The following is a 24,203-nucleotide window of genomic DNA, read 5'->3' as shown; positions in this document are numbered from 1 at the left end:
GAGGAGACTTATGAGCAGATCAGCAGTATAGATCATTTTAATTGAAGGCCTTGTCAGAAACTTTGTATAGTTGTCCAATAGATAAAAGTTAGAACTTTACGTAAATGTATTGCACGTTGCTCTTAGGAAGCATAGTAATGGCTCACAATGTAATCCTTTTTTTTTGCAACAGGCTTCATCTGAGGTGAGTATAGCATTAATAGGTTTTGCACCTTGGTCTTATGTTGGTGTCAGCTGCCACATAACTGAGACTACTTTTGCGAGTAACGGCTTGGGTACCCCGCAGCGAAGACCAAATGCCCCTTTGAGGTGCAGGAGGTGAAAACCGGGGTATCCCAAGTGCAGCCTCCAGATTTAGCCCAAAGCCAAATCAGTTTGTGGCAAAGCGGGTCCACATCCGCTTGCTGACCTAACGGTGCCCAGTTGTAGGTTTTAGGCACCGACCACAATAATGTGAGCCATTACCTGTGAACGGTGAGGAACTTGCTGTTTTGTTTGAAAATGTAATATTAGTTTAAGGATTAGGGTAAAAGTTGTAAACTTGGCCGGTCTGCATATGTCATATTGAGGAGCTCTACTAGATGGTCCTTCTATTTCTCCTAGATAGTCAGCAGATTGAAAGAACATTTTTTTCTACCTACCTTTAATGGTAGAAAGCACACCACGTTTGGAGATGGAAAGGTGGGCTAGAGGGGATATGGAGGAGGCCTATGCGTTTTAGTTTAAATTTTTTGCTAGGTGTGCATTCATCTGTTTGCTGGCAATCTAGAAAAAATAGCTACAAAGTGTCGGGCCAAAGGTGTAATTGTAGTGGGTGGAAAGTTTGTGTTTTACTTGGGCCTTTGGACCTCAGGGATCCCTTCATAATAATAATAAAATAATAGTAATCCTTATTTGTGTAGCGCCATGGGTGGCTTGCTCATCAGCACTGAGATGTGTCACGGTGGCATGTTCTTTGGGGCTGAGGAGGGAGTGGACTGTATCGAAAAGTGGTTTGGGGTGTGGGATAGTGAGGAGACTTATGAGCAGATCAGCAGTATAGATCATTTTAATTGAAGGCCTTGTCAGAAACTTTGTATAGTTGTCCAATAGATAAAAGTTAGAACTTTACGTAAATGTATTGCACGTTGCTCTTAGGAAGCATAGTAATGGCTCACAATGTAATCCTTTTTTTGCAACAGGCTTCATCTGAGGTGAGTATAGCATTAATAGGTTTTGCACCTTGGTCTTATGTTAGTGTCAGCTGCCACATAACTGAGACTACGTTTGTGAGTAACGGCTTGGGTACCCCGCAGCGAAGACCAAATGCCCCTTTGAGGTGCAAGAGGTGAAAACCGGGGTATCCCAAGTGCAGCCTCCAGATTTAGCCCAAAGCCAAATCAGTTTGTGGCAAAGCGGGTCCACATCCGCTTGCTGACCTAACGGTGCCCAGTTGTAGGTTTTAGGCACCGACCACAATAATGTGAGCCATTACCTGTGAACGGTGAGGAACTTGCTGTTTTGTTTGAAAATGTAATATTAGTTTAAGGATTAGGGTAAAAGTTGTAAACTTGGCCGGTCTGCATATGTGATATTGAGGAGCTCTACTAGATGGTCCTTCTATTTCTCCTAGATAGTCAGCAGATTGAAAGAACATTTTTTTCTACCTACCTTTAATGGTAGAAAGCACACCACGTTTGGAGATGGAAAGGTGGGCTAGAGGGGATATGGAGGAGGCCTATGCGTTTTAGTTTAAATTTTTTGCTAGGTGTGCATTCATCTGTTTGCTGGCAATCTAAGAAAAATAGCTACAAAGTGTCGGGCCAAAGGTGTAATTGTAGTGGGTGGAAAGTTTGTGTTTTACTTGGGCCTTTGGACCTTAGGGATACCTTCATAATAATAATAAAATAATAAACCTTATTTGTGTAGCGCCATGGGTGGCTTGCTCTTCAGCACTGAGATGCGTCACGGTGGCATGTTCTTTGGGGCTGAGGAGGGAGTGGACTGTATCGAAAAGTGGTTAGGGGTGTGGGATAGTGAGGAGACTTATGAGCAGATCAGCAGTATAGATCATTTTAATTGAAGGCCTTGTCAGAAACTTTGTATAGTTGGCCAATAGATAAAAGTTAGAACTTTACGTAAATGTATTGCACGTTGCTCTTAGGAAGCATAGTAATGGCTCACAATGTAATCCTTTTTTTGCAACCGGCTTCATCTGAGGTGAGTATAGCATTAATAGGTTTTGCACCTTGGTCTTATGTTAGTGTCAGCTGCCACATAACTGAGACTACTTTTGCGAGTAACGGCTTGGGTACCCCGCAGCGAAGACCAAATGCCCCTTTGAGGTGCAGGAGGTGAAAACCGGGGTATCCCAAGTGCAGCCTCCAGATTTAGCCCAAAGCCAAATCAGTTTGTGGCAAAGCGGGTCCACATCCGCTTGCTGACCTAACGGTGCCCAGTTGTAGGTTTTAGGCACCGACCACAATAATGTGAGCCATTACCTGTGAACTGTGAGGAACTTGCTGCTTTGTTTGAAAATGTAATATTAGTTTAAGGATTAGGGTAAAAGTTGTAAACTTGGCCGGTCTGCATATGTCATATTGAGGAGCTCTACTAGATGGTCCTTCTATTTCTCCTAGATAGTCAGCAGATTGAAAGAACATTTTTTTCTACCTACCTTTAATGGTAGAAAGCACACCACGTTTGGAGATGGAAAGGTGGGCTAGAGGGGATATGGAGGAGGCCTATGCGTTTTAGTTTAAATTTTTTGCTAGGTGTGCATTCATCTGTTTGCTGGCAATCTAGGAAAAATAGCTACAAAGTGTCGGGCCAAAGGTGTAATTGTAGTGGGTGGAAAGTTTGTGTTTTACTTGGGCCTTTGGACCTCAGGGATCCCTTCATAATAATAATAAAATAATAGTAATCCTTATTTGTGTAGCGCCATGGGTGGCTTGCTCATCAGCACTGAGATGTGTCACGGTGGCATGTTCTTTGGGGCTGAGGAGGGAGTGGACTGTATCGAAAAGTGGTTTGGGGTGTGGGATAGTGAGGAGACTTATGAGCAGATCAGCAGTATAGATCATTTTAATTGAAGGCCTTGTCAGAAACTTTGTATAGTTGTCCAATAGATAAAAGTTAGAACTTTACGTAAATGTATTGCACGTTGCTCTTAGGAAGCATAGTAATGGCTCACAATGTAATCCTTTTTTTGCAACAGGCTTCATCTGAGGTGAGTATAGCATTAATAGGTTTTGCACCTTGGTCTTATGTTAGTGTCAGCTGCCACATAACTGAGACTACGTTTGTGAGTAACGGCTTGGGTACCCCGCAGCGAAGACCAAATGCCCCTTTGAGGTGCAAGAGGTGAAAACCGGGGTATCCCAAGTGCAGCCTCCAGATTTAGCCCAAAGCCAAATCAGTTTGTGGCAAAGCGGGTCCACATCCGCTTGCTGACCTAACGGTGCCCAGTTGTAGGTTTTAGGCACCGACCACAATAATGTGAGCCATTACCTGTGAACGGTGAGGAACTTTCTGTTTTGTTTGAAAATGTAATATTAGTTTAAGGATTAGGGTAAAAGTTGTAAACTTGGCCGGTCTGCATATGTGATATTGAGGAGCTCTACTAGATGGTCCTTCTATTTCTCCTAGATAGTCAGCAGATTGAAAGAACATTTTTTTCTACCTACCTTTAATGGTAGAAAGCACACCACGTTTGGAGATGGAAAGGTGGGCTAGAGGGGATATGGAGGAGGCCTATGCGTTTTAGTTTAAATTTTTTGCTAGGTGTGCATTCATCTGTTTGCTGGCAATCTAAGAAAAATAGCTACAAAGTGTCGGGCCAAAGGTGTAATTGTAGTGGGTGGAAAGTTTGTGTTTTACTTGGGCCTTTGGACCTTAGGGATACCTTCATAATAATAATAAAATAATAAACCTTATTTGTGTAGCGCCATGGGTGGCTTGCTCTTCAGCACTGAGATGCGTCACGGTGGCATGTTCTTTGGGGCTGAGGAGGGAGTGGACTGTATCGAAAAGTGGTTAGGGGTGTGGGATAGTGAGGAGACTTATGAGCAGATCAGCAGTATAGATCATTTTAATTGAAGGCCTTGTCAGAAACTTTGTATAGTTGACCAATAGATAAAAGTTAGAACTTTACGTAAATGTATTGCACGTTGCTCTTAGGAAGCATAGTAATGGCTCACAATGTAATCCTTTTTTTGCAACCGGCTTCATCTGAGGTGAGTATAGCATTAATAGGTTTTGCACCTTGGTCTTATGTTAGTGTCAGCTGCCACATAACTGAGACTACTTTTGCGAGTAACGGCTTGGGTACCCCGCAGCGAAGACCAAATGCCCCTTTGAGGTGCAGGAGGTGAAAACCGGGGTATCCCAAGTGCAGCCTCCAGATTTAGCCCAAAGCCAAATCAGTTTGTGGCAAAGCGGGTCCACATCCGCTTGCTGACCTAACGGTGCCCAGTTGTAGGTTTTAGGCACCGACCACAATAATGTGAGCCATTACCTGTGAACTGTGAGGAACTTGCTGCTTTGTTTGAAAATGTAATATTAGTTTAAGGATTAGGGTAAAAGTTGTAAACTTGGCCGGTCTGCATATGTCATATTGAGGAGCTCTACTAGATGGTCCTTCTATTTCTCCTAGATAGTCAGCAGATTGAAAGAACATTTTTTTCTACCTACCTTTAATGGTAGAAAGCACACCACGTTTGGAGATGGAAAGGTGGGCTAGAGGGGATATGGAGGAGGCCTATGCGTTTTAGTTTAAATTTTTTGCTAGGTGTGCATTCATCTGTTTGCTGGCAATCTAGGAAAAATAGCTACAAAGTGTCGGGCCAAAGGTGTAATTGTAGTGGGTGGAAAGTTTGTGTTTTACTTGGGCCTTTGGACCTTAGGGATCCCTTCATAATAATAATAAAATAATAGTAATCCTTATTTGTGTAGCGCCATGGGCGTCTTGCTCATCAGCACTGAGATGTGTCACGGTGGCATGTTCTTTGGGGCTGAGGAGGGAGTGGACTGTATCGAAAAGTGGTTAAGGGTGTGGGATAGTGAGGAGACTTATGAGCAGATCAGCAGTATAGATCATTTTAATTGAAGGCCTTGTCAGAAACTTTGTATAGTTGTCCAATAGATAAAAGTTAGAACTTTACGTAATTGCATTGCACGTTGCTCTTAGGAAGCATAGTAATGGCTCACAATGTAATCCTTTTTTTGCAACAGGCTTCAACTGAGGTGAGTATAGCATTAATAGGTTTTGCACCTTGGTCTTATGTTGGTGTCAGCTGCCACATAACTGAGACTACTTTTGCGAGTAACGGCTTGGGTACCCCGCAGCGAAGACCAAATGCCCCTTTGAGGTGCAAGAGGTGAAAACCGGGGTATCCCAAGTGCAGCCTCCAGATTTAGCCCAAAGCCAAATCAGTTTGTGGCAAAGCGGGTCCACATCCGCTTGCTGACCTAACGGTGCCCAGTTGTAGGTTTTAGGCACCGACCACAATAATGTGAGCCATTACCTGTGAACGGTGAGGAACTTGCTGTTTTGTTTGAAAATGTAATATTAGTTTAAGGATTAGGGTAAAAGTTGTAAACTTGTCCGGTCTGCATATGTGATATTGATGAGCTCTACTAGATGGTCCTTCTATTTCTCCTAGATAGTCAGCAGATTGAAAGAACATTTTTTTCTACCTACCTTTAATGGTAGAAAGCACACCACGTTTGGAGATGGAAAGGTGGGCTAGAGGGGATATGGAGGAGGCCTATGCGTTTTAGTTTAAATTTTTTGCTAGGTGTGCATTCATCTGTTTGCTGGCAATCTAGGAAAAATAGCTACAAAGTGTCGGGCCAAAGGTGTAATTGTAGTGGGTGGAAAGTTTGTGTTTTACTTGGGCCTTTGGACCTTAGGGATCCCTTCATAATAATAATAAAATAATAGTAATCCTTATTTGTGTAGCGCCATGGGCGTCTTGCTCATCAGCACTGAGATGTGTCACGGTGGCATGTTCTTTGGGGCTGAGGAGGGAGTGGACTGTATCGAAAAGTGGTTAGGGGTGTGGGATAGTGAGGAGACTTATGAGCAGATCAGCAGTATAGATCATTTTAATTGAAGGCCTTGTCAGAAACTTTGTATAGTTGTCCAATAGATAAAAGTTAGAACTTTACGTAAATGTATTGCACGTTGCTCTTAGGAAGCATAGTAATGGCTCACAATGTAATCCTTTTTTTGCAGCAGGCTTCATCTGAGGTGAGTATAGCATTAATAGGTTTTGCACCTTGGTCTTATGTTGGTGTCAGCTGCCACATAACTGAGACTACTTTTGCGAGTAACGGCTTGGGTACCCCGCAGCGAAGACCAAATGCCCCTTTGAGGTGCAGGAGGTGAAAACCGGGGTATCCCAAGTGCAGCCTCCAGATTTAGCCCAAAGCCAAATCAGTTTGTGGCAAAGCGGGTCCACATCCGCTTGCTGACCTAACGGTGCCCAGTTGTAGGTTTTAGGCACCGACCACAATAATGTGAGCCATTACCTGTGAACGGTGAGGAACTTGCTGTTTTGTTTGAAAATGTAATATTAGTTTAAGGATTAGGGTAAAAGTTGTAAACTTGTCCGGTCTGCATATGTGATATTGAGGAGCTCTACTAGATGGTCCTTCTATTTCTCTAGATAGTCAGCAGATTGAAAGAACATTTTTTTCTACCTACCTTTAATGGTAGAAAGCACACCACGTTTGGATGGAAAGGTGGGCTAGAGGGGATATGGAGGAGGCCTATGCGTTTTAGTTTAAATTTTTTGCTAGGTGTGCATTCATCTGTTTGCTGGCAATCTAAGAAAAATAGCTACAAAGTGTCGGGCCAAAGGTGTAATTGTAGTGGGTGGAAATTTTGTGTTTTACTTGGGCCTTTGGACCTTAGGGATACCTTCATAATAATAATAAAATAATAAACCTTATTTGTGTAGCGCCATGGGTGGCTTGCTCTTCAGCACTGAGATGCGTCACGGTGGCATGTTCTTTGGGGCTGAGGAGAGAGTGGACTGTATCGAAAAGTGGTTTGGGGTGTGGGATAGTGAGGAGACTTATGAGCAGATCAGCAGTATAGATCATTTTAATTGAAGGCCTTGTCAGAAACTTTGTATAGTTGGCCAATAGATAAAAGTTAGAACTTTACGTAATTGTATTGCACGTTGCTCTTAGGAAGCATAGTAATGGCTCACAATGTAATCCTTTTTTTGCAACAGGCTTCATCTGAGGTGAGTATAGCATTAATAGGTTTTGCACCTTGGTCTTATGTTAGTGTCAGCTGCCACATAACTGAGACTACTTTTGCGAGTAACGGCTTGGGTACCCCGCAGCGAAGACCAAATGCCCCTTTGAGGTGCAAGAGGTGAAAACCGGGGTATCCCAAGTGCAGCCTCCAGATTTAGCCCAAAGCCAAATCAGTTTGTGGCAAAGCGGGTCCACATCCGCTTGCTGACCTAACGGTGCCCAGTTGTAGGTTTTAGGCACCGACCACAATAATGTGAGCCATTACCTTTGAACGGTGAGGAACTTGCTGTTTTGTTTGAAAATGTAATATTAGTTTAAGGATTAGGGTAAAAGTTGTAAACTTGTCCGGTCTGCATATGTGATATTGATGAGCTCTACTAGATGGTCCTTCTATTTCTCCTAGATAGTCAGCAGATTGAAAGAACATTTTTTTCTACCTACCTTTAATGGTAGAAAGCACACCACGTTTGGAGATGGAAAGGTGGGCTAGAGGGGATATGGAGGAGGCCTATGCGTTTTAGTTTAAATTTTTTGCTAGGTGTGCATTCATCTGCTTGCTGGCAATCTAGGAAAAATAGCTACAAAGTGTCGGGCCAAAGGTGTAATTGTAGTGGGTGGAAAGTTTGTGTTTTACTTGGGCCTTTGGACCTTAGGGATCCCTTCATAATAATAATAAAATAATAGTAATCCTTATTTGTGTAGCGCCATGGGCGTCTTGCTCATCAGCACTGAGATGTGTCACGGTGGCATGTTCTTTGGGGCTGAGGAGGGAGTGGACTGTATCGAAAAGTGGTTAGGGGTGTGGGATAGTGAGGAGACTTATGAGCAGATCAGCAGTATAGATCATTTTAATTGAAGGCCTTGTCAGAAACTTTGTATAGTTGTCCAATAGATAAAAGTTAGAACTTTACGTAATTGCATTGCACGTTGCTCTTAGGAAGCATAGTAATGGCTCACAATGTAATCCTTTTTTTGCAACAGGCTTCATCTGAGGTGAGTATAGCATTAATAGGTTTTGCACCTTGGTCTTATGTTAGTGTCAGCTGCCACATAACTGAGACTACTTTTGCGAGTAACGGCTTGGGTACCCCGCAGCGAAGACCAAATGCCCCTTTGAGGTGCAAGAGGTGAAAACCGGGGTATCCCAAGTGCAGCCTCCAGATTTAGCCCAAAGCCAAATCAGTTTGTGGCAAAGCGGGTCCACATCCGCTTGCTGACCTAACGGTGCCCAGTTGTAGGTTTTAGGCACCGACCACAATAATGTGAGCCATTACCTGTGAACGGTGAGGAACTTGCTGTTTTGTTTGAAAATGTAATATTAGTTTAAGGATTAGGGTAAAAGTTGTAAACTTGGCCGGTCTGCATATGTCATATTGAGGAGCTCTACTAGATGGTCCTTCTATTTCTCCTAGATAGTCAGCAGATTGAAAGAACATTTTTTTCTACCTACCTTTAATGGTAGAAAGCACACCACGTTTGGAGATGGAAAGGTGGGCTAGAGGGGATATGGAGGAGGCCTATGCGTTTTAGTTTAAATTTTTTGCTAGGTGTGCATTCATCTGTTTGCTGGCAATCTAGGAAAAATAGCTACAAAGTGTCGGGCCAAAGGTGTAATTGTAGTGGGTGGAAAGTTTGTGTTTTACTTGGGCCTTTGGACCTTAGGGATCCCTTCATAATAATAATAAAATAATAGTAATCCTTATTTGTGTAGCGCCATGGGCGTCTTGCTCATCAGCACTGAGATGTGTCACGGTGGCATGTTCTTTGGGGCTGAGGAGGGAGTGGACTGTATCGAAAAGTGGTTAGGGGTGTGGGATAGTGAGGAGACTTATGAGCAGATCAGCAGTATAGATCATTTTAATTGAAGGCCTTGTCAGAAACTTTGTATAGTTGTCCAATAGATAAAAGTTAGAACTTTACGTGATTGCATTGCACGTTGCTCTTAGGAAGCATAGTAATGGCTCACAATGTAATCCTTTTTTTGCAACAGGCTTCATCTGAGGTGAGTATAGCATTAATAGGTTTTGCACCTTGGTCTTATGTTAGTGTCAGCTGCCACATAACTGTGACTACTTTTGCGAGTAACGGCTTGGGTACCCCGCAGCGAAGACCAAATGCCCCTTTGAGGTGCAAGAGGTGAAAACCGGGGTATCCCAAGTGCAGCCTCCAGATTTAGCCCAAAGCCAAATCAGTTTGTGGCAAAGCGGGTCCACATTCGCTTGCTGGCCTAACGGTGCCCAGTTGTAGGTTTTAGGCACCGACCACAATAATGTGAGCCATTACCTGTGAACGGTGAGGAACTTGCTGTTTTGTTTGAAAATGTAATATTAGTTTAAGGATTCGGGTAAAAGTTGTAAACTTGGCCGGTCTGCATATGTGATATTGAGGAGCTCTACTAGATGGTCCTTCTATTTCTCCTAGATAGTCAGCAGATTGAAAGAACATTTTTTTCTACCTACCTTTAATGGTAGAAAGCACACCACGTTTGGAGATGGAAAGGTGGGCTAGAGGGGATATGGAGGAGGCCTATGCGTTTTAGTTTAAATTTTTTGCTAGGTGTGCATTCATCTGTTTGCTGGCAATCTAGGAAAAATAGCTACAAAGTGTCGGGCCAAAGGTGTAATTGTAGTGGGTGGAAAGTTTGTGTTTTACTTGGGCCTTTGGACCTTAGGGATCCCTTCATAATAATAATAAAATAATAGTAATCCTTATTTGTGTAGCGCCATGGGCGTCTTGCTCATCAGCACTGAGATGTGTCACGGTGGCATGTTCTTTGGGGCTGAGGAGGGAGTGGACTGTATCGAAAAGTGGTTAGGGGTGTGGGATAGTGAGGAGACTTATGAGCAGATCAGCAGTATAGATCATTTTAATTGAAGGCCTTGTCAGAAACTTTGTATAGTTGGCCAATAGATAAAAGTTAGAACTTTACGTAAATGTATTGCACGTTGCTCTTAGGAAGCATAGTAATGGCTCACAATGTAATCCTTTTTTTTGCAACGGGCTTCATCTGAGGTGAGTATAGCATTAATAGGTTTTGCACCTTGGTCTTATGTTAGTGTCAGCTGCCACATAACTGAGACTACTTTTGCGAGTAACGGCTTGGGTACCCCGCAGCGAAGACCAAATGCCCCTTTGAGGTGCAGGAGGTGAAAACCGGGGTATCCCAAGTGCAGCCTCCAGATTTAGCCCAAAGCCAAATCAGTTTGTGGCAAAGCGGGTCCACATCCGCTTGCTGACCTAACGGTGCCCAGTTGTAGGTTTTAGGCACCGACCACAATAATGTGAGCCATTACCTGTGAACGGTGAGGAACTTGCTGTTTTGTTTGAAAATGTAATATTAGTTTAAGGATTAGGGTAAAAGTTGTAAACTTGGCCGGTCTGCATATGTGATATTGAGGAGCTCTACTAGATGGTCCTTCTATTTCTCCTAGATAGTCAGCAGATTGAAAGAACATTTTTTTCTACCTACCTTTAATGGTAGAAAGCACACCACGTTTGGATGGAAAGGTGGGCTAGAGGGGATATGGAGGAGGCCTATGCGTTTTAGTTTAAATTTTTTGCTAGGTGTGCATTCATCTGTTTGCTGGCAATCTAGGAAAAATAGCTACAAAGTGTCGGGCCAAAGGTGTAATTGTAGTGGGTGGAAAGTTTGTGTTTTACTTGGGCCTTTGGACCTTAGGGATCCCTTCATAATAATAATAAAATAATAGTAATCCTTATTTGTGTAGCGCCATGGGCGTCTTGCTCATCAGCACTGAGATGTGTCACGGTGGCATGTTCTTTGGGGCTGAGGAGGGAGTGGACTGTATCGAAAAGTGGTTAGGGGTGTGGGATAGTGAGGAGACTTATAAGCAGATCAGCAGTATAGATCATTTTAATTGAAGGCCTTGTCAGAAACTTTGTATAGTTGTCCAATAGATAAAAGTTAGAACTTTACGTAATTGCATTGCACGTTGCTCTTAGGAAGCATAGTAATGGCTCACAATGTAATCCTTTTTTTGCAACAGGCTTCATCTGAGGTGAGTATAGCATTAATAGGTTTTGCACCTTGGTCTTATGTTAGTGTCAGCTGCCACATAACTGAGACTACTTTTGCGAGTAACGGCTTGGGTACCCCGCAGCGAAGACCAAATGCCCCTTTGAGGTGCAGGAGGTGAAAACCGGGGTATCCCAAGTGCAGCCTCCAGATTTAGCCCAAAGCCAAATCAGTTTGTGGCAAAGCGGGTCCACATCCGCTTGCTGACCTAACGGTGCCCAGTTGTAGGTTTTAGGCACCGACCACAATAATGTGAGCCATTACCTGTGAACGGTGAGGAACTTGCTGTTTTGTTTGAAAATGTAATATTAGTTTAAGGATTAGGGTAAAAGTTGTAAACTTGTCCGGTCTGCATATGTGATATTGATGAGCTCTACTAGATGGTCCTTCTATTTCTCCTAGATAGTCAGCAGATTGAAAGAACATTTTTTTCTACCTACCTTTAATGGTAGAAAGCACACCACGTTTGGAGATGGAAAGGTGGGCTAGAGGGGATATGGAGGAGGCCTATGCGTTTTAGTTTACATTTTTTGCTAGGTGTGCATTCATCTGTTTGCTGGCAATCTAGGAAAAATAGCTACAAAGTGTCGGGCCAAAGGTGTAATTGTAGTGGGTGGAAAGTTTGTGTTTTACTTGGGCCTTTGGACCTTAGGGATCCCTTCATAATAATAATAAAATAATAGTAATCCTTATTTGTGTAGCGCCATGGGCGTCTTGCTCTTCAGCACTGAGATGCGTCACGGTGGCATGTTCTTTGGGGCTGAGGAGGGAGTGGACTGTATAAAAAAGTGGTTTGCGGTGTGGGATAGTGAGGAGACTTATGAGCAGATCAGCAGTATAGATTATTTTAATTGAAGGCCTTGTCAGAAACTTTGTATAGTTGTCCAATAGATAAAAGTTAGAACTTTACGTAATTGCATTGCACGTTGCTCTTAGGAAGCATAGTAATGGCTCACAATGTAATCCTTTTTTTTGCAACAGGCTTCATCTGAGGTGAGTATAGCATTAATAGGTTTTGCACCTTGGTCTTATGTTATTGTCAGCTGCCACATAACTGAGACTACTTTTGCGAGTAACGGCTTGGGTACCCCGCAGCGAAGACCAAATGCCCCTTTGAGGTGCAGGAGGTGAAAACCGGGGTATCCCAAGTGCAGCCTCCAGATTTAGCCCAAAGCCAAATCAGTTTGTGGCAAAGCGGGTCCACATCCGCTTGCTGACCTAACGGTGCCCAGTTGTAGGTTTTAGGCACCGACCACAATAATGTGAGCCATTACCTGTGAACGGTGAGGAACTTGCTGTTTTGTTTGAAAATGTAATATTAGTTTAAGGATTAGGGTAAAAGTTGTAAACTTGTCCGGTCTGCATATGTGATATTGAGGAGCTATAGTAGATGGTCCTTCTATTTCTCCTAGATAGTCAGCAGATTGAAAGAACATTTTTTTCTACCTACCTTTAATGGTAGAAAGCACACCACGTTTGGAGATGGAAAGGTGGGCTAGAGGGGATATGGAGGAGGCCTATGCGTTTTAGTTTAAATTTTTTGCTAGGTGTGCATTCATCTGTTTGCTGGCAATCTAGGAAAAATAGCTACAAAGTGTCGGGCCAAAGGTGTAATTGTAGTGGGTGGAAAGTTTGTGTTTTACTTGGGCCTTTGGACCTTAGGGATCCCTTCATAATAATAATAAAATAATAGTAATCCTTATTTGTGTAGCGCCATGGGTGGCTTGCTCTTCAGCACTGAGATGTGTCATGGTGGCATGTTCTTTGGGGCTGAGGAGGGAGTGGACTGTATCGAAAAGTGGTTAGGGGTGTGGGATAGTGAGGAGACTTATGAGCAGATCAGCAGTATAGATCATTTTAATTGAAGGCCTTGTCAGAAACTTTGTATAGTTGTCCAATAAATAAAAGTTAGAACTTTACGTAATTGTATTGCACGTTGCTCTTAGGAAGCATAGTAATGGCTCACAATGTAATCCTTTTTTTGCAACAGGCTTCATCTGAGGTGAGTATAGCATTAATAGGTTTTGCACCTTGGTCTTATGTTAGTGTCAGCTGCCACATAACTGAGACTACTTTTGCGAGTAACGGCTTGGGTACCCCGCAGCGAAGACCAAATGCCCCTTTAAGGTGCAAGAGGTGAAAACCGAGGTATCCTAAGTGCAGCCTCCAGATTTAGCCCAAAGCCAAATCAGTTTGTGGCAAAGCGGGTCCACATCCGCTTGCTGACCTAACAGTGCCCAGTTGTAGGTTTTAGGCACCGACCACAATAATGGAAGCCGTTACCTGTGAACGGTGAGGAACTTGCTGTTTTGTTTGAAAATGTAATATTAGTTTAAGGATTAGGGTAAGGGGGCGTGGCTAGCCAGCAACAGGAGCGCACGCACGGACCGGGGCTCCTGGCTGCAGAGACATACCGGCGTGTTTCTGCCGCGTTTTTGAGGCCTCCACGGGGCCGAAACAGCTACCGCGGGCACTGCCGGACCGAGACGAAGAGAAAGAGACCCTCCGCGGGTCTCTAGCGAATACCGCGATTTTGCGGCCTACGGAACCGGGCGCATCCCCGGCCTGGAGTTACGGACGCGGCCGACCGGAAGTGAGGGCCGGCCGCGGAAAGCCGCGGTAAACGCCTGCCGAGGAGCACCGGAGGCAGGGGAGACAGCTGCTGGGATCTGCAGAGAGCCCGGGAGTGGGCAGAAGAACCAGGAAAGAGAGCGGCAGATCCACAGGACTGCAGACTGGGTGAGTGACGCCGCGGCTGCGGCCATCGGACCCTGCGGCTCCCCCTAAGCTCACCTACCCCTGTAGGACTGTGATAATACCCTTGGGGCACTGGAAACCCCCTGCAGCGCAACAGACACCCCAGGCCAGCAGACACACTGAGGGGCCCCCTCCACCCCTCCCCCCAGCCGGACATCACCTAGGCAGAGGGAGACAAGGGGTGCAGAGGAAGAGAACTGGGGGCAGTGCGGGGGAGGAAGTAGAGAGGGGACGCTGCGGAGAATAACGCGGGGTCCCCCCCCCCTTTTTTTTTTACTGACTGCCCCCCCCCCCCCCCACATTCCCGTGTGTCTCGCCCCCTGACAACGTGGCACCCCAGGACTGTAACTCACTGCCGTATGCGCACCCAGAGGCTAGGATCTGAGCTTCTGCCCGAAAGAGCCGCGTTAAAGGTGCGCATAAACTACTACACTATGATTGCACCACAACAGCCATGCAGTAAAGCTTAAACTGCGCATGAATCCCCCCCTGTGACATCTTATAAGTTCGAGCCCGCGGACATTCCCTACTACTATCCTCCAACAAGATGGCGCCTACCAAGCAAGCCAAAATAACCAGCAGGCTGCAGCAAGATTCTCGGCCCAGCACCTCAACGGACCCCCGATCTAATGCGCCCTCCAGCCCGCAGAGCGCGTCCCCTGAGGCAACAGCACCAGTTTCGCCCTCCGCATCTGGCCCAACTATCGCCGATGTATTGAAAGCGATTACAGAGTCGCGCTCTGCCCTCACAGGAAAAATAGATGCACTACAGTCGGACTTTGGTCTGCTGCGAGCGGACGTCCAAACGCTGAGAGAGCGTACAACAGAAGTTGAGACGCGAGTCTCTAACTTGGAGGACACTGTTACTCCACTCTCAGACCAGGTGCGCACCCTCAACTCCAACCTCACGGCGCAGGGGAAAAAACTGGATGATATGGAGAACCGCCTGCGCAGATGCAATCTCAGATTCATAGGATTGCCGGAGGGCGCTGAGGGCAGAGATCCTTGCAACTATCTGGAATCGCTCCTCAAACAGGAGTACGGCTCCAACTCTCTGTCACCCCTATTCTGCGTTGAGAGAGCACACCGCATCCCATCAAGAGCCCCGCCGCCCGGAGGCCCTCCACGCACCTTCATTGCAAAACTACTTAATTATAGGGACAGAGACAAAATTCTGGCACTCAACCGCAAGAGAGACCCGATAAGGGTTGACGGACAAACAATCCGTATCTTTCCGGACTTTTCCTTGGAGGTGCAGCAAAAGCGCCAAAAATTTGTAGAGGCTAAGAAGATGCTGCGCTCAAAACAACTGGTCTACGCCATGCTATATCCTGCCAGACTAAAGGTGATCAAGGATAACCGTTCCCATTTCTTTGAAAACCCGGAGGATGTCCTAAACTGGCTCGAACAAAATTAACCCGCACCGCGAGACTTTCACAGATGCATATTTGATGCGGCTGGCCGGTCTTCATTTTCCTAGGATCATTGCAGCATAATAGTGGAGGGTGCCTCTCCCCTCCCCCCCCCCCCTTTTTTTTTTTTTCTTCTCTTTTTTCCTTTCTCTCTCTTCTTCTCTCTCTCTTTTCTTTCACTGCCTCCCCCCTTTCTTTTCCCTCATTCTTACCCCCCCTCCCCCTCCACTTTAGGTAAGAAGGCCGGCGGCCGAAGATAATGAAGATGGAAAACGTCGTGGGCTGCGATAAAGCTACCCTTTTTTTTTTCCCTACGTGGACTGTGGGGGCCGGACTGGACTGGGGGCCTACGCAGCGCCCGCGGCCCGTACCGGGCACCTACAGCTTATACTGGCGCAGCCCGTGCCCACATAACCTTGTCTCTGTTTCTTCACAGGGGGACTTTATTCTCATGCCTATAACTGCTGTTATTGTTCTGCATTTTTCTGTTATAGCCTGTTGGTGACTTTTTCCTGGGGCTAGGCCTTACGCCCCCTACAAAGTCGTGAGTTATGGGATCGAAACCTGTCCAAAGTTCGGGGGGATGGGTAGGGTGGGAGGGGAGGGATTTGTTTGAGGTTGGTAAATGGGAACTGATTTTGGTTCGTTTTGTAATTTCTATGTGTGGTCGTTGGCGCGACTCTTTTTCAGATGCTTTAACCTGCGGGAATAATGGCCAGTCCCCTGAAAATGGCTAGCACGAACTTAAAGCTGGTCTCCTGGAATGTCAGGGGCCTAAACTCTAAAATTAAAAGAGCATTGGTTTTTGACTTCCTTAAAACTCACTCCCCCCACATGATACTACTCCAAGAAACACATCTTAGGGGCTCGAAGACGCTGTCGCTTAAGCGCGCAACAATAGGCTCAGCATATCACGCGACTTACTCCAACTACGCTCGCGGAGTTAGTATACTGGTGGCCAAATCGGCCCAGTTTGCCCTCCGCCAAATACACATAGACCCGGGGGGGCGCTACCTGATCCTACAGGGAACTTTCCATGGCCGCCTCCTCACGATAATAACTGTTTATCTACCACCACCTGCTAACATTGAAATACTTCACGAGGTGATGGCACGAGTGGTCCTCCTGGAGGCGGCCCCGATAGTAATCATGGGAGACTTTAACCTGATCTTGGACCCGGCGCGGGACCGCCTCACTCCAGCCGGCTCCGCGCAGACTCGGCTCCCTGGTTGGGCCGACTCCTACTCACTGCAGGAAATATGGCGTGCGAGACACCCACATGATAGAGCTTACTCGTGTCATACCCCGACCTACAATGCCTTCTCGCGCATAGATCTCTGTTTCGGCTCCCCGGACTGCCTCCGCATGGTTTGTGATATATCCTATCTGCCCAGGGGCATTTCAGATCACTCCCCACTCCAACTGGTGCTTGACCTGGGAGTCGAGGGAAGCCGCCCTGCGTGGAGACTGAGCCCGCTGTGGTTGGAACAGAGAGAAGTACACGAGTACGCAGAACAAGAGGCTGAACTGTACTGGGAAGTCAACGAGGGGACAGCCTCGGAACTGGTGGTATGGGACGCATTCAAAGCCTTTACCAGGGGATCCTTTACCTCGGCTATTGCCGAGCATAGAAGATCCCTAGGGGCCCGCCGCTTGGATCTGGAACGGCACCTTGATTTAGCAGAGACTAGACACATAGCAGACCCCTCCCCGGAAACTACTACAACTCTGGGTGCCCTGCGACGGGAATATAGACTACTGCTCATTGAATACACCAAGAAGAAACTTCTGTATTCCCGTCACCGGATCTTTGATCAGGGAGACAAGAATGGCCACTTACTGGCCTACCTGACTAGAGAGGACCAGACACTGCCACCGATTACGGCGGTGTGTGATGGCACGGGTACCCTAGTAAGCGATCCCAAATTAATTAACCAAACGTTCGCCCAATTCTATGGTGATTTATATATCTCCAGGCTGAGCTGTACTGAAACACAGCTCCTGGCGTACCTAGAGGACATTCCCTTCCCCACACTGAGTGGAGACAGCGCGGCCCACCTGGATAGCGACCTAAGTATAGAAGAAATAACGGAAGCCATTAAGGCACTTCCCAATAGGAAATCACCAGGTGTGGACGGGCTCCCTGGGGAATGGTACAAAAAGAATGTGGAAACCCTGGCCCCGCGACTCCTCACATTATATAATTCTATCATGCGAAAGGGGACATTACCGGACACAATGCGTAAAGCCCTTATAATAATGATCCCCAAAACCGGGAAGGACCCCACGGACTGTGGCTCTTACCGCCCCATTTCTCTTCTTAACAACGACGTAAAAATAATTGCAAAAATTCTGGCGACGCGTATAAACTCAGTGCTGAAAGAGATCATACACGCGGACCAGTCCGGCTTTATGCCTGGCAAGAGCACGGACATGAACCTAAGAAGACTTTTTGATCACTTATCATACAAGCACACTAACTGCGGGAAGCGGACTCTGGTATTTATAGACCAGGCAAAGGCCTTCGACTCAGTAGAGTGGAAGTACTTATGGGCGGTGATGCGGCGGTTCGGATTCGGGCCAACCTTCATTAAATGGATCGAGATTCTATACGACTCCCCGGTGGCCAACATTAAAACTAATATACATGTTTCTGCTCAGTTTTCCTTAAGCAGGGGCACAAGACAGGGCTGCCCTCTGTCCCCCGCCCTGTTTGCCCTCGCCATAGAGCCCCTGGCAATCCAAATTCGAACGTCACCAATAGTGAAAGGATTTAAACTAAACAATTACGAAGAGCGCATAGCGCTTTATGCAGATGACACCCTCCTCTTCCTTCAAGACCCGGGGGCATCTCTAGACGCAGCTCTGGCTATATTTAGCACATTCGGCGCACACTCTGGCATCAAGGTCAACTGGGACAAAACCCATTTGTTGGCGGTGAACCCTGGGGCCGCCGAGCTCCCTCTGCCCGCCCCGCTGAGTTGGACAACCCAGACCACCTACTTGGGAGTAAAGGTCTCAGCGGAATTATCCGCCTTTTACAACTCCAACCTGGTCCCCCTCCTGGCCTGGGCCGAAGAGGTGGCGATACGCTGGGCTTCTCTCCCGCTTACCCTGGTGGGCAGAATAAACCTGCTAAAAATGAAACTGCTACCAAAATTCCTGTACATATTGCATAATTCCCCTATGCTAGTCCCAAAAAAATTTTTACCAAGCTTCGTGGGATTGTGCTGCGCATACTGTGGAGGGACACTACACCCAGGATTAAGTTGGAGACCCTGTGTCTCCCGTCGAACGGAGGGGGACTGGCTCTACCGCACTTTTATTACTATTACCTGGCTAGCCAACTGGTATACGCGGGATGGTGGATATGCTCGTCAAACTACAACCCAGCGGTGGGCCTGGAACGTAGAATGGTGGACCCTACGCAGAACCTTCGGGGGCTGCTACTGAGCGGCCCCTCATCCTCGGTCGGCCCCCTGCCCACGCCCATGCTGGTGACGCTGGAGATCTGGCAGCGGGTCACGAGACTGTCCGCTGCAGAGGAGACAGCGCGATCCCCACACACTCCCCTCTGGAATAACCCCAAATTGCCACACTTCCAGCGCTTCCCGGAGTCTGCCTTCTGGAGACGCCGGGGCGTCAACGTCCTCTCTGACATAGTCAGCGAGGGCAAGCTTTGCACCTTTATGCAGTTACGGGTTGCCCACGGTCTGCCCGAAAATTCTTACTTAAGATATTACCAATTGCGAGATGCGGCCAGGGCTCAGTTTGGGGGCTCGTCTGTCCCACTATCCATGACGCGACTGGAGGGCCTGGCGCAGATGTGCAGCCTTGTCAGGCCGCTGTCGAGTTTCTATGCTCATACAGCGCGACACCTGGCCCCACTGGGCGAGAGGGCCGTACAGAGATGGGAGGTGGACATTCCTGATCTGACTTCAGGGGAGGATGAGGATATATTGGATGGATCTGGTCCCCCCCTGGTTAGCGCTAGAGACAAGCTCATCCAAGTCAAGTTTCTACACCGCATATACTACACCCCCTCCAGGTTGTGCACAATGGGCCTACTCCCTACTGCAGCGTGCCCACGATGTATGGTGGCGGATGGGACGGTTATGCATATGTTTTGGGAGTGCGCGGTCCTACAGGAATACTGGCGAGAAGTGCTTGTCTTTATGGAAACTCACCTAGGGGCACCAAGGATCATGCATCCTGGAACGTGCCTTTTTGGGCTCGTGGGAGACCTACCGGTGTCCGCGGCAACACTGTACAAGCTGCTTCTCTATTATGCAAAAAAAGTGATTCTACTTAATTGGAAACACCCCGGGAAGCCGACTAGGAGCGCATGGGTCAGGGTCGTTAACGCCGAAATCCCAATGTACAAGCTGACGTATATGGCCAGGGGGTGCCCTGAAAAATTCGACAAGATCTGGGGTGGCTGGGTGAGTTGCTCAGCGACGGCGTCGGGAGAGCCAAACCAGGTGGTAGGGGGGGAGTGAGAGAGAGAGAAGGACAAAAAGAGAGACACCTGCTCAATTTACGTTAAAACCCAATGCTCAGAAAACTATTTCTTTTTTTCTCCGCTATTCCCACACACAAAAATAAATCTTATTTTCTCTTTTCTTCTTTAAGAGAGTCGCGCCAGGGGGTTGGGGGGGTCTAAGTTTAAGTCTTTCTTTGTTTGTTTTTTTCTGATTGATTACAATTGATCTATCCAAAGGTTAAACTGTTGTTCAGTAATAATCAATAAAGTTAGAGTTTAAAGGGGGGGGGGGGATAAAAGAAATAAAAAAGTACTAGCCAGATATAGCATACTAAGAAGAAATATTTCTATGTGCGCAGGCGAAGATTGCCTCTACCCTGTTTTCATGCAATGGATTTCCTGCTGTACCTGACACCTGTGGTGCCAATTATTTGTATTTATATGCTTGTTTATTCCTGGCTAAATAAAATTCCTTTAAAAGGATTAGGGTAAAAATTGTAAACTTGTCCAGTCTGCATATGTGATATTGATGAGCTATACTAGATGGTCCTTGTATTTCTCCTAGATAGTCAGCAGATTGAAAGAACATTTTTTTCTACCTACCTTTAATGGTAGAAAGCACACCACGTTTGGAGATGGAAAGGTGGGCTAGAGGGGATATGGAGGAGGCCTATGCGTTTTAGTTTAAATTTTTTGCTAGGTGTGCATTCATCTGTTTGCTGGCAATCTAGGAAAAATAGCTACAAAGTGTCGGGCCAAAGGTGTAATTGTAGTGGGTGGAAAGTTTGTGTTTTACTTGGGCCTTTGGACCTTAGGGATACCTTCATAATAATAATAAAATGATAATAATCCTTATTTGTGTAGCGCCATGGGCGTCTTGCTCTTCAGCACTGAGATGCGTCACGGTGGCATGTTCTTTGGGGCTGAGGAGGGAGTGGACTGTATCGAAAAGTGGTGTGGGGTGTGGGATAGTGAGGAGACTTATGAGCAGATCAGCAGTATAGATCATTTTAATTGAAGGCCTTGTCAGAAACTTTGTATAGTTGGCCAATAGATAAAAGTTAGAACTTTACGTAATTGTATTGCACGTTGCTCTTAGGAAGCATAGTAATGGCTCACAATGTAATCCTTTTTTTGCAGCAGGCTTCATCTGAGGTGAGTATAGCATTAATAGGTTTTGCACCTTGGTCTTATGTTAGTGTCAGCTGCCACATAACTGAGACTACTTTTGCGAGTAACGGCTTGGGTACCCCGCAGCGAAGACCAAATGCCCCTTTGAGGTGCAAGAGGTGAAAACCGGGGTATCCCAAGTGCAGCCTCCAGATTTAGCCCAAAGCCAAATCAGTTTGTGGCAAAGCGGGTCCACATCCGCTTGCTGACCTAACGGTGCCCAGTTCTAGGTTTTAGGCACCGATCACATTAAAGTTTGAAATTTGAAAATACCTTTTCAATATATGAAGAGGTGTGCAAGTCTTTATATATTAGGCGCATAGTGGAAATAATTTTACGACTGGTATTTAAAATGCCGGGCTTTATACATTTCCCCTAATATATATAATGGGAGGATAGTGATGTCACATGTACACTGACTGATCACTGCATTAGGAACAGCTGGCACGTGATCAGTAAGGATGTACTACGTGACGGGCGTGTCACAAAGTGCTACCTGATAATGTGCTGACCTCTCCTCTGCACAGCAGAAGACAACATTTTACAGTAATGGGTAATGGTTGTGACTTGAGTGACTTTGACTGCAGGCAGATTGTTGGCGCACGGATGTGTGGTGCCAGGTTTTTATGAAAAAGTTTCACTTACTGCGGTTCAGGAACAGCCAATATCAAGAGTGTACCAAAACTGGATGGAAATATGTCATTCAAAAGATTACACTTCTGCAGGCCATGTGTGGTTGATCCTAAAGGTGATCTTTGGATGCCACGTCTGCTATCTCAGCATTGACTTGTTACAGTGGACCAACAGACCCAGCAGTACAACAGCGGGGAAGTTAGACAAATTTCCACAGTGTGTTGCGTGTTATCGATGCTGGATTGGAGTCGCAGGTGTTGTAGCAGAGCCGGTCACTAGAGAGTAGTCAGAATAGCCAAGAGTTGTTATCAGGAAGTCACAGTATGCAGTACAAATGGATGAGACGAAAGCGTAGTCAAAGGTCAGCAGCAGGAGGTATCGATATGCAGTATAAATGGGATGAGAGAAGCATAATCAATGGAAGACATCAACCTGCTTCGGTTCTCGTGTGGCTTCAGTTCTCGGCGAAGGGCTCAGTGTGGATTGTTGGAAGGAATAAGGGGTGTTAGTACCCCAACCCCGCAGTCTCTCTTTTCACCATTCGGAAAGTCTCTGGTCAATCCAGATGCACAGTTGAATGAAGTCTTCCAGGTTGTCAGGAGTCTCCCCTCTGGCAAGTTCATCCTTTACACGCTATGATAATCTCCAACGAAATTGGCTCTGTTGTGCAGCTAGATTCTACGTGGTATCAATCACCCTGTGCCAAAACTCTGCTGTATACTCTGCAACGGAACGTTGCCACTGTTAGAGGTTATGTAATCTCCCTTCAGCCATGGCACAGTGGTACGGATCATCAAAAATATGAACCATAGCAGTAGTGAAGGCATCTAGGCTGTCAAGCATATTACTATTAGTCTCTATGTATGGCAAGGCCCATGCGAGTGCCTCATCAGTGAGCAGGTTAATGATGAAAAACACCTTCTTCCTGTCACTGGCAAACAAGGTGGGCTGCATCTGGAAATATATCTGGCATTTATAGTGTACAGAAGTCAATGTACCGGTCTTTCTAGATGTTTTTGAATGGTCTATGTTGTCTTGTGTTGTCAGTGTCTCCCATGTGAGTGAATATGGTGTGTATTGTACAGCTGTAGCACTGAATGGGTTACTGTCTGGGTTATGTCTGGAAATGTATCTTTTGTATGTCATGTGACCTTGTCATATGCATGAGTGAGTTTTTTTTTACTCTTTTGGTCTTTCCTATCAGCTTTCTGTTTGGGATACTCAAGTCAGGAGCCTGTCTGCACAAAGACACCTTTTGGCCCATCTACAGATGGCCAGGTCGGATCCCCTGCGAGAAATCTCCTGCAGGGACCAGTGCGGCTCTCACCTTCTCATGCGGCTCCGGCTCTGTGACGTTCTGGCTGCCGGCCATCCCGTGCATGCGCAGAGCAGAGCAGAGCCACCGAGAGTGACATTTCTGTGCAGGACTCTACAAGACCCACACAGAAATAGAGCATGCCACAATTTGTTTTCCGTGTATATTTTCACGTGGACAAATCGTGTCCATCTGCCTAGGATTGCGTTTTGTAATGCAATCTTATGCAGGTGGGCAGGGGCAGAAATTCTGCAGGGTAGGGAAGATGGAGGAAGCTGAGCAGATGAGATATGTGTGTCTTGGGTCCCTTCTACCCAGGCCCCATCACTGAAAAGCAAGAGAGGAGCTGCAAGTCTGCCAGACCCCACTGGGCAGCACTGAAAGTATGTCCCACCCCGTAAGTGTGAACCGATAGAGAGTTGGAGAGTGCAAGTTAACCCTTTCCAATCCACTGTCTGACCTCTAAAGACATTATGATTTAAGGCTGTACAGCTCCAATGTTGGAAGACGTCCGTCGGGGTTCTCTTACTGAAAATTGCCAGCCTCTCTGCTGTCGGAGTCTATCCAATGTGTCACCTCACGCAGTACTGGCTTTAGCCACCATATAGCGCCTTTGTATAACACCAGAAAAAGAGTAAGCCCCTTAGAAAAACCAGGATACAAATTGGATTAGAAAGGGTTAAAGAGTGGCTGGGATTAGAGAACCACAGATAACTAGGCCTGTGTAATCCCTCTGTCCTCCCATGATTCCTCCGTCACACCACGAGTCTTCCTGCTCCAGTGTCTTGCCGGACTTTGTATGGACTGTTTTTCAAGTTTCTGCAAGTAAACAGCTTTACCGCCCGTTCCTGGTTCAACCTTTGTAAATCAACTGTGTGTGCGTGGACTCTTTATTATACCCTTCAGAATTCACCGCAGAGGACGGAATGGTGGCATCACATGTGACTGTGGTATACCACTATTGAGTTTCCCTATTTAATAGCCTGTTCTCAGCTCCTTGGACGTGTCCCCAGTTACCCTCTGGGTGGGAGACGGTAGGGTCCCATGACAAGGCCCAAACTCTCCCCTGCTGTCTCCTAGGTTGAGGCTCGCTCCTCGGACGCTGCAGATTGATTTAAGAAACCTCTGTATTGGCAACGATCTTCA

Source organism: Eleutherodactylus coqui, chromosome 8 (genome assembly GCF_035609145.1).
Source record: "Eleutherodactylus coqui strain aEleCoq1 chromosome 8, aEleCoq1.hap1, whole genome shotgun sequence".
NCBI classification, from domain to species: Eukaryota; Metazoa; Chordata; class Amphibia; order Anura; family Eleutherodactylidae; genus Eleutherodactylus; species Eleutherodactylus coqui.
Note: the sequence above shows the minus strand (reverse complement) of the source record.